The following is a 7,357-nucleotide window of genomic DNA, read 5'->3' on the forward strand; positions in this document are numbered from 1 at the left end:
TTTGTTAATGTGCCCTTCATCCTTTGAAGAATGCAATGGGGAGAGAAGACTGGCAAAAAGCAGAAAGTCAAACAAGGAAGTCCAAATGTCTGGCATTCCTCAGCACTGCCATCTCTGGAGTGGACAAAGCCCTTGACTGTCTTTGAACAATCATGGAAAACACAGCCACAGGCTCAAACCTTGCTAAGGGGCTGCAGTGGTCAGGTTTTCCTCTGACACTCGCTTTAAAATGCAAAGATTTCATTGGACAACCCCAAAGGACTCTGGGGGAGCTGTCTAGGAGGAAAGAAGGACTGAGCTTTAGTTTTTAAGTATTAGCTATCTGGGATTTTGAACTTCTTTTGATGTTTTCTTCATCATGGTGTGAGGTGGGTGACACATTTGCCTCTCAGAGAAGGCCACTAACAGTTGGTTTAGTGACAAGCCCATGGAAGATGGTGAGCAAGTCCACGGTTCTCTGCCCATCCTCACTTGGCATCTGTCTCTTAATTCTCTACTGTGAGTATGTACTCCAGGGATTTCCCCTTGGTCACCCAGAGCCACCGTCCCCCAGGAAATCTTTCTCCCTGGATTACCTGAACAGAGCCGCAGCACATATTGCCCATGACAGCCTGTGAGAGCGAAAGTGCTGTGAGCGGCTCCATGGGCCAGGCACTTGTAGGAAGCGCTGTGTGCCCGACGCTGTGCTGGGCAATCTCTGTTATCAATGAGGAGCGTGATGCATGGACGCTAGGACATTTCACATAGCAAGTGCATGTGGGGGTTAGGACCAAAAGTCAGGGTTCCTTATGACCACACCTGTGTCTCAACTCCACTGGACACTTGTCCTAGGTCACTCATGTTCTTTTAGAATGGAGTGCAAAGGTTGATTGCAGCCCCGATAAGCGTTCTGCCCCTTGACTTCAAAGAGAAAGTCGATTCAAAGTTATAGATGTCTTTAAATTACATTTGTGCTCTGTGTGTGCACAGTAAGGCTAGCGACAGTAGGCCCGATCCTCATCTTTTGTGATTGGCTGAGAACTGACCTATTGAAGGGTGGAAGGGTTGAACATCTCTTTGACCCATTTCCAGGAATAACCTGTGCTGTCCTTGAGAAGACGAGGTACACGTGAGACTAGGTACACGTGCTGAGCAGATAGCTGCCGAGGAGGGCTTTCTTAGGGGGATGGCCAGAGCCCCGTGAGGAGGTACTATCTACCCAATGGGCATGTAGTCCAGGGCCCATTAGTGTGGGTGCCTCAGGGATCTTCCAGTTAGGGCATGAGGACCTCAAGTCTGAGAGAGCCTAGTACCTCATCCTTGGTTAACTGGCCCTGACTGGTCTCTGTTGAATAAATCTTCTTCATCTCTGAGATCCAGTTCCCTTTTTTTCTAGCCTTTGTTGGGAAATTTCTTTGGTTTCCCCAAGTCTTAGATTATCAGGGTCAAGGCTAAACATTTTAACAGACCCACTCAGAATATCTATTAATTCAAATCAGATGCCAGTCGACTTCAAGGCTGCCAGATAAAACAGCAGCTACCCCGTGTGTGCGCATGCCCCCTGCAATGTTTGGGACATGCCGAAAAATGTGTCTACTACTTCTCTGAAATTTGCACCCAACTGGAAGGCTTGGAGTTTTTCTTTGCTAACTCTGGCAACCTTACCTGGGCTGAATCCAGCCTGCTGCCTGTTTTTGTAAATAAAGTTTTATTGGCACACAGCCACACACATTCATTTACATATCATCTGAAACTGTTTTCACACCAGGACAGTTGAGTGGCTGTGACAGAGACCATCTGGCCCACAGAGCCTAAAATATTTACTATCTGGTCCTCAGAGAGGGAGAGGAGGGCTCCAAATGCTGGTTCAGATGGCATGTACCAAGTTCATAACTTCTTGACCTTGCAGTTAGTAACACACACCAGGTTTGTCTGCAGGTCTTCTGTGAAATGTACTGTGCTGTGTCTTGGTTTCCCCACAGTAGAGAGTAAATGTGTTGACACTGCACTTTATATAGCATTTATATATAAATAAATATATCATATATATAAAATAAATATATAAAAAAATAAATATCAGAGTTCTTAACAGGTACATACTGTAATAGGTGCTTGGTATACACTTGTGGACTTGGGTATTGACAAATAAGCAGTTTCCCCATAGCCTAGTGTGAAGGTGAGGATAAATGACACAAAGAAATAGTGGAACTCTGCCTGAGGGATGGCTGCTGAGCGACTTTGCCTGGCAGACTCTTCTCTGCCAAGAGGAGTTCAGATGGCACCCTATTGGTCAGGAATACTATGTAGGGCACCATGCTAAAGATGGTTCTCTTTCTGGGTAACTGAAGAAGCCCTTAAGAACCTTAGTGGGTTCCCATAAAGCATGGTCCAATTGGCAACTCTGAGTTTTTTTGGGTTTTTTGTTCATTTGCTTATTTTGAGACAGAGTCTTGGTTGGTCTTGAACTTGCCACATAGCTGGGGGTGATCTTGAACTGTTGATTTTACTACTATCTCCACTTCTCAAATGCTGGGACTATAATCATGCTCTATAATAATGAAACTAATATCATGTTTGGAATTATAAAAGGGGCTTTGTGCAAGCTAGGCAGGCACTCTGTTAACCAAAGTACATTCCCAAGTCCAGTGGCCAGTCTCCTAACAAAGGGCATTCCTAGGCCCAGTTGTCCAGTCAACTAACTAAGGCCCAGTTGGCCTTCTATTCATCAATAAGATGATGTTCATAGGCAAGAGCAAGTGCCCATGTCCCTGATACAGCAGGAACACCTGCTGTCTATCTAATGCCAATGACTAGAGCTGAAGACCAGCATTTCTTGGGGCATTCTGGGCTACATTACCAACAAAAGAGTTCTCTGGGGCTTTGAAAGAGTTCACTGCCATCTTGTAAAGAATCAAGATGGATCTCTCCTATCTCACAGTGGAGGCAAAGCAGCCATTTCATGACACAGGAGCCAGGTTGTGAGAGATTTTAAGAAGAGCTTTAAGATGAGAGTTAATGAAGAGAAACCTTAGGTCACTCTATAAACCATGTCCAAGATGGCGGCCCTTTCACAGAAGAATGTGCAGGTCACCACCATATCAGGACCAGATAGCTTTAGCAGCAGTGAGTAGTTCCCAGAGGCTCATGGGAAATGACCTCTTCAAGGGAAAATTCCAAATCATCCTAGAATTGAGTCTAGAGGACAATGTTAGAGGAGGGGCTGTTTCTGCAGCTGCCACCTAAGTCCCTCAGGGCCTCTTTCTGTGGCTTGTCATGGGCTCCCCAAGAGCACTGACTTCTGCCCCAGTTCTCTTCCTTCCTTAGCCTCAGTTCACAGGTCACCTTTACAGAGAAGTGTGGGCGACAGGTCCTTACAATAGCGCTCTGTGAAAGGGCAGTCACTCCCAAGATGCTTGAAAATGAAATGACTTTTCCTAACGTTCTTCAAGAACAAGGCTGTGAATGAACTAATATCCCTCCTGTCACTTTGCTATGTCACACTCAAGTGAGGAAATTTGCTCCACAGACAGTGGGCCTCCCCAGGAGCCTTTGAGCTAAAACGTTATGTTTATTTTCCTTGGGTGGTCCATGAAATGGACCATAAGGCTCTGTTCTTTGCTGGGTGCACTATTAAAGGGCTTTTGGTGGCTCTAATAGCAAAATCTGCTTGTCTCCTCTCTGCTAGATAGAGTGGCAGAAACATGGGAAATGAGTCAACAAACTGGGCTCTGGCCTTGGGTTTGACCTTTGACATTACTTCTCCACCAGTCTCCATTTACTTAATCCTAGGACAAGGAGCTTGAATTCTGTTCAGGGTGGAGTGGTTTAACTGTGCATGGTCATAGATGCCCAGGGGCACAACCCATGCTGTGCCAGAAGCAGCATTTGTATGTCCATCCTGCGTGCTGATATTTAGCTCTTGAGACTTAAGGACATAGATAGCATCCTACTCATTCACTGAAAGACAGTATATGCTGTACTTAGGGTACCTAACCATGAGCTTGTCAGGCCCAAGTGTGCAGCTGTGGCCTTACTGACATGAAGTCTGGTGGTCTGGTAGGTCCCAAGATTCTGCATTCTGGAAAGCTCCCAGGTGAGTTGGATGCTGCAGGACCGTGGGTCATACTAAGTAGCAGGTATCAAAACCACAGACAACACAAGGTTCCCTGCAACCAAGGAAATCAGTCTCTTGTCACTGTGCTTTTTCTTCAAGGGACTGCAACAGCAAGGCTGAGGCTATTTCCTCAGACTCTTCCAAGTCATCTACCCTCCAGAAGTCTCCCTACTTGTCCCATGAAAGATTCTCTCCATCCTCAAGTGATGAAGCAGGAGGCTGAGAGTGCCCAACTGTTCACAACTATCAAAGCACCATTATGCACCCATGGCCTGAGTCAGGATCTGATGTGGGAAGTCCTTCTGTCTATGTTTTGTTTTTATTGGTTAACAAATAAAGCTGTTTTAACCAGTGGCTTAGCAGAATAGAGGAGGAGAGAGTAGGTAGAGTGAGTGAGAATCCATGTAGCCCCACCAGAGAAGCCACACTGGATGCTAGATGGAACCTTACCTGGTAAGCCACATGAAAATATACACATGAATAAAGATGGGTTGGTTTAGAATATATGAGCTAGCTAAAAATATGCTTAAGCTATTGGCCAAACAGTATTACAAACAATATAGTTTCTGTGTGATCATTTCGAGTCAGGTGGCCAGGAAATGAACTAGCAGCCTCCAGCAACAAATTGGCACCAACGTGATCAACCAAATCCACTTAAAAACATGAGAGAGCTTGAAAAGTAATTCTAGACACACACACACACACACACACACACACACACACACACACAACATTTTAATTCAGCTTCTTGCTTTGTTTGCTGGCAGAAAGCAGAAATATGGCTCCCTTAAGAGGTTTCTTGACTCAACTTTAGCAGTAAAAACTGTATGGCTTCTTTTAAAACAGCAGCTTCCTGGTTTACCAGCACAAATGGCTCTGACTCTTTCGGCAGGTCTGGCTACAGAGCATTTAAATGGGGTTTGTGAGCAGAGTGCTACAACTTGCTTAACGGCAACACAGACCCACTGCAACCTGAGCCTGGATCTGGTGCCGAAAGAATGACTCTCAGAGGCAGCAAACACGCCTCTGCCATGATGGACTGGGTGGAGCCAACAGTCAGGACCACAGAGTTGGTCCTAGCCATAACCGCTAAGCATTTAAAAACAAAAAAAAGTGGTCCTGGTCAGAAAAGGATTACAGATACATAATAGGACAGATTCGGACATAAAAGGCCTCTAAATGAGACACAGTGTATTCAAAATATGTACATGGACTTGAGAGAGGAAAAAGAATACAGACAGTAATAAAAGGAAGTAAGTGGTTTAAAAAAATAAAACAAAGTCTTTAAAGACACAGAGTATAGACAGTCATAGATTAAAAGAGTAAAGAAAGTAAGCCACATAAAGATGGAATATACACAGAGAGCCGGGCAGTGGTGGCACACGCCTTTAATCCCAGCACTTGGGAGGCAGAGGCAGGCGGATCTCTGTGAGTTCGAGACCAACCTGGTCTACAAGAGCTAGTTCCAGGACAGGCTCCAAAACCACAGAGAAACCCTGTCTCGAAAAACCAATATATATAGAGAGAGTCTGGATTATGTATATTATTGTGTTTTCTTTGAATTTTTGACTGTGAATGAGCTATAGGCTACTAAGCTAAACCAACATATATTTTAAAGGTATCTTGATTTTAAAATTTGGGTCTAAAGATATATTGATTTGAAAAAGAGGTTCTACTTTTGTTTCCACAGAGAATGAGAACCTGTGGATTCCTTCCAGACTAATGAAGTTTGATGGACCAAGACCCTCTGAAAGTCTACATGAACCCCCATAAAGAAAATACTTTGCCCAACAAAAAGCAGGAAGCAGTTTGGAGAGATCTATGCCCAAATTCCCTAAATGATTGTTTATAAATGTTTATTTACATTAAAGGGGGATATGCTATAGAGATGATACTTTGCATTGGTATAGATCTTGGTTTATTGATACAAATTTAAGGTAAATTTTGTTAGATGTATATATCTGCCCTTGATTAAGGCATTGTTTGTGCAGCTCATTTTAAAATATAGTACATAAGTAAGAAATATAGGTTAATAGATAGTCATCTATAATAGTAAAGCTTGTAGTCATATTAGTTAGGTTTTCTAGATACACAAAGATATTTTAGATGGATAGTTATTCTTCAAACCTCTAACAGAATATGACATTTAAAATCTTAACGACTTAAGACTTTTCATGGCATGAGGCACCTCTGATCCTGGCAGCACCAATTACTTCAAGAAGATGATGGGCATCGAAGAGGCTTTTCCTGGAGTTTGTTAGCCATTTGGGCAAGAAATTGCTCATTTATTTATTTATTTATTTATTTATTTATTTATTTATTTATTTATTTAAGATTTCTGTCTCTTCCCCGCAAAGCATGGGATAAAACTGGACTCACTGAACATAGCGGACAATGAGGACTGCTGAGAAGTCAAGAACAATGGCACTGGGTTTTGATCCTACTGCACGTACTGGCTTTGTGGGAGCCTAGGCTGTTTGGATGTTCACCTTACTAGACCTGGAAGAAATTGCTCTTGCCTGGACTGTTTAATGGTATCCTGTGTGAACTGACTATGCAGGACCTACAGAGAAATGACTACTGAACTTGCCTAAAGGTTAGACTGTCCTTTGGGTTCCTGATTCATGAAAGAGTCTGACAGACATTCTACAGGACACAGAAAAAAGCAACTAGTGAACTTTGCCAATACAAGGTAGAACAGATCTTCAAATTTCCTACCTCATGGAAAAGTTTGCCAGATACTATAGGCCTGTGGCCTGCAGGCTGGATGCCTCAATGATACAGAAAAACTTTGGGTAACTGTCCAGGCATCAAAATGTCTCTGTCAATTCTAGAGTTTTGGAAGTTGCTTACAATGCACTTTCTGTTTACTTAGGTAATATTATATCCTTCGGGGGTCTTTGATGGAGTTGAAGAATAGATACTTATAGTTTTCCTTAGTTATGACAAAATATAAAGTAGATACAATATTATAGCTGGAATTCTTGCTTGATATCTGTTTTGTTATGTGTAATTTTACTATTTTAAAGTTAAAACCTTTCCTTTTATTTAAACAAAAAAGAGGAAATGGTGTGGTAAGTTCTTCTGTCTATGTTTTGCTTTTATTGGTTAATGAACAAAGCTGTTTCAGATAGTAGATTAGCAGAATAGGGCAAGGCAGGAGTTCCAAGCAAATAGAGGAGGAGAAAGTAGGTGGAGTGAGAGAGAAGCCATGTAGCCCCACCAGAGAAGCCACACTGGATGCTGGATGAAACTTTATCTGGT

This window comes from Microtus pennsylvanicus, chromosome 21 (genome assembly GCF_037038515.1).
Source record: "Microtus pennsylvanicus isolate mMicPen1 chromosome 21, mMicPen1.hap1, whole genome shotgun sequence".
Lineage (NCBI taxonomy): Eukaryota > Metazoa > Chordata > Mammalia > Rodentia > Cricetidae > Microtus > Microtus pennsylvanicus.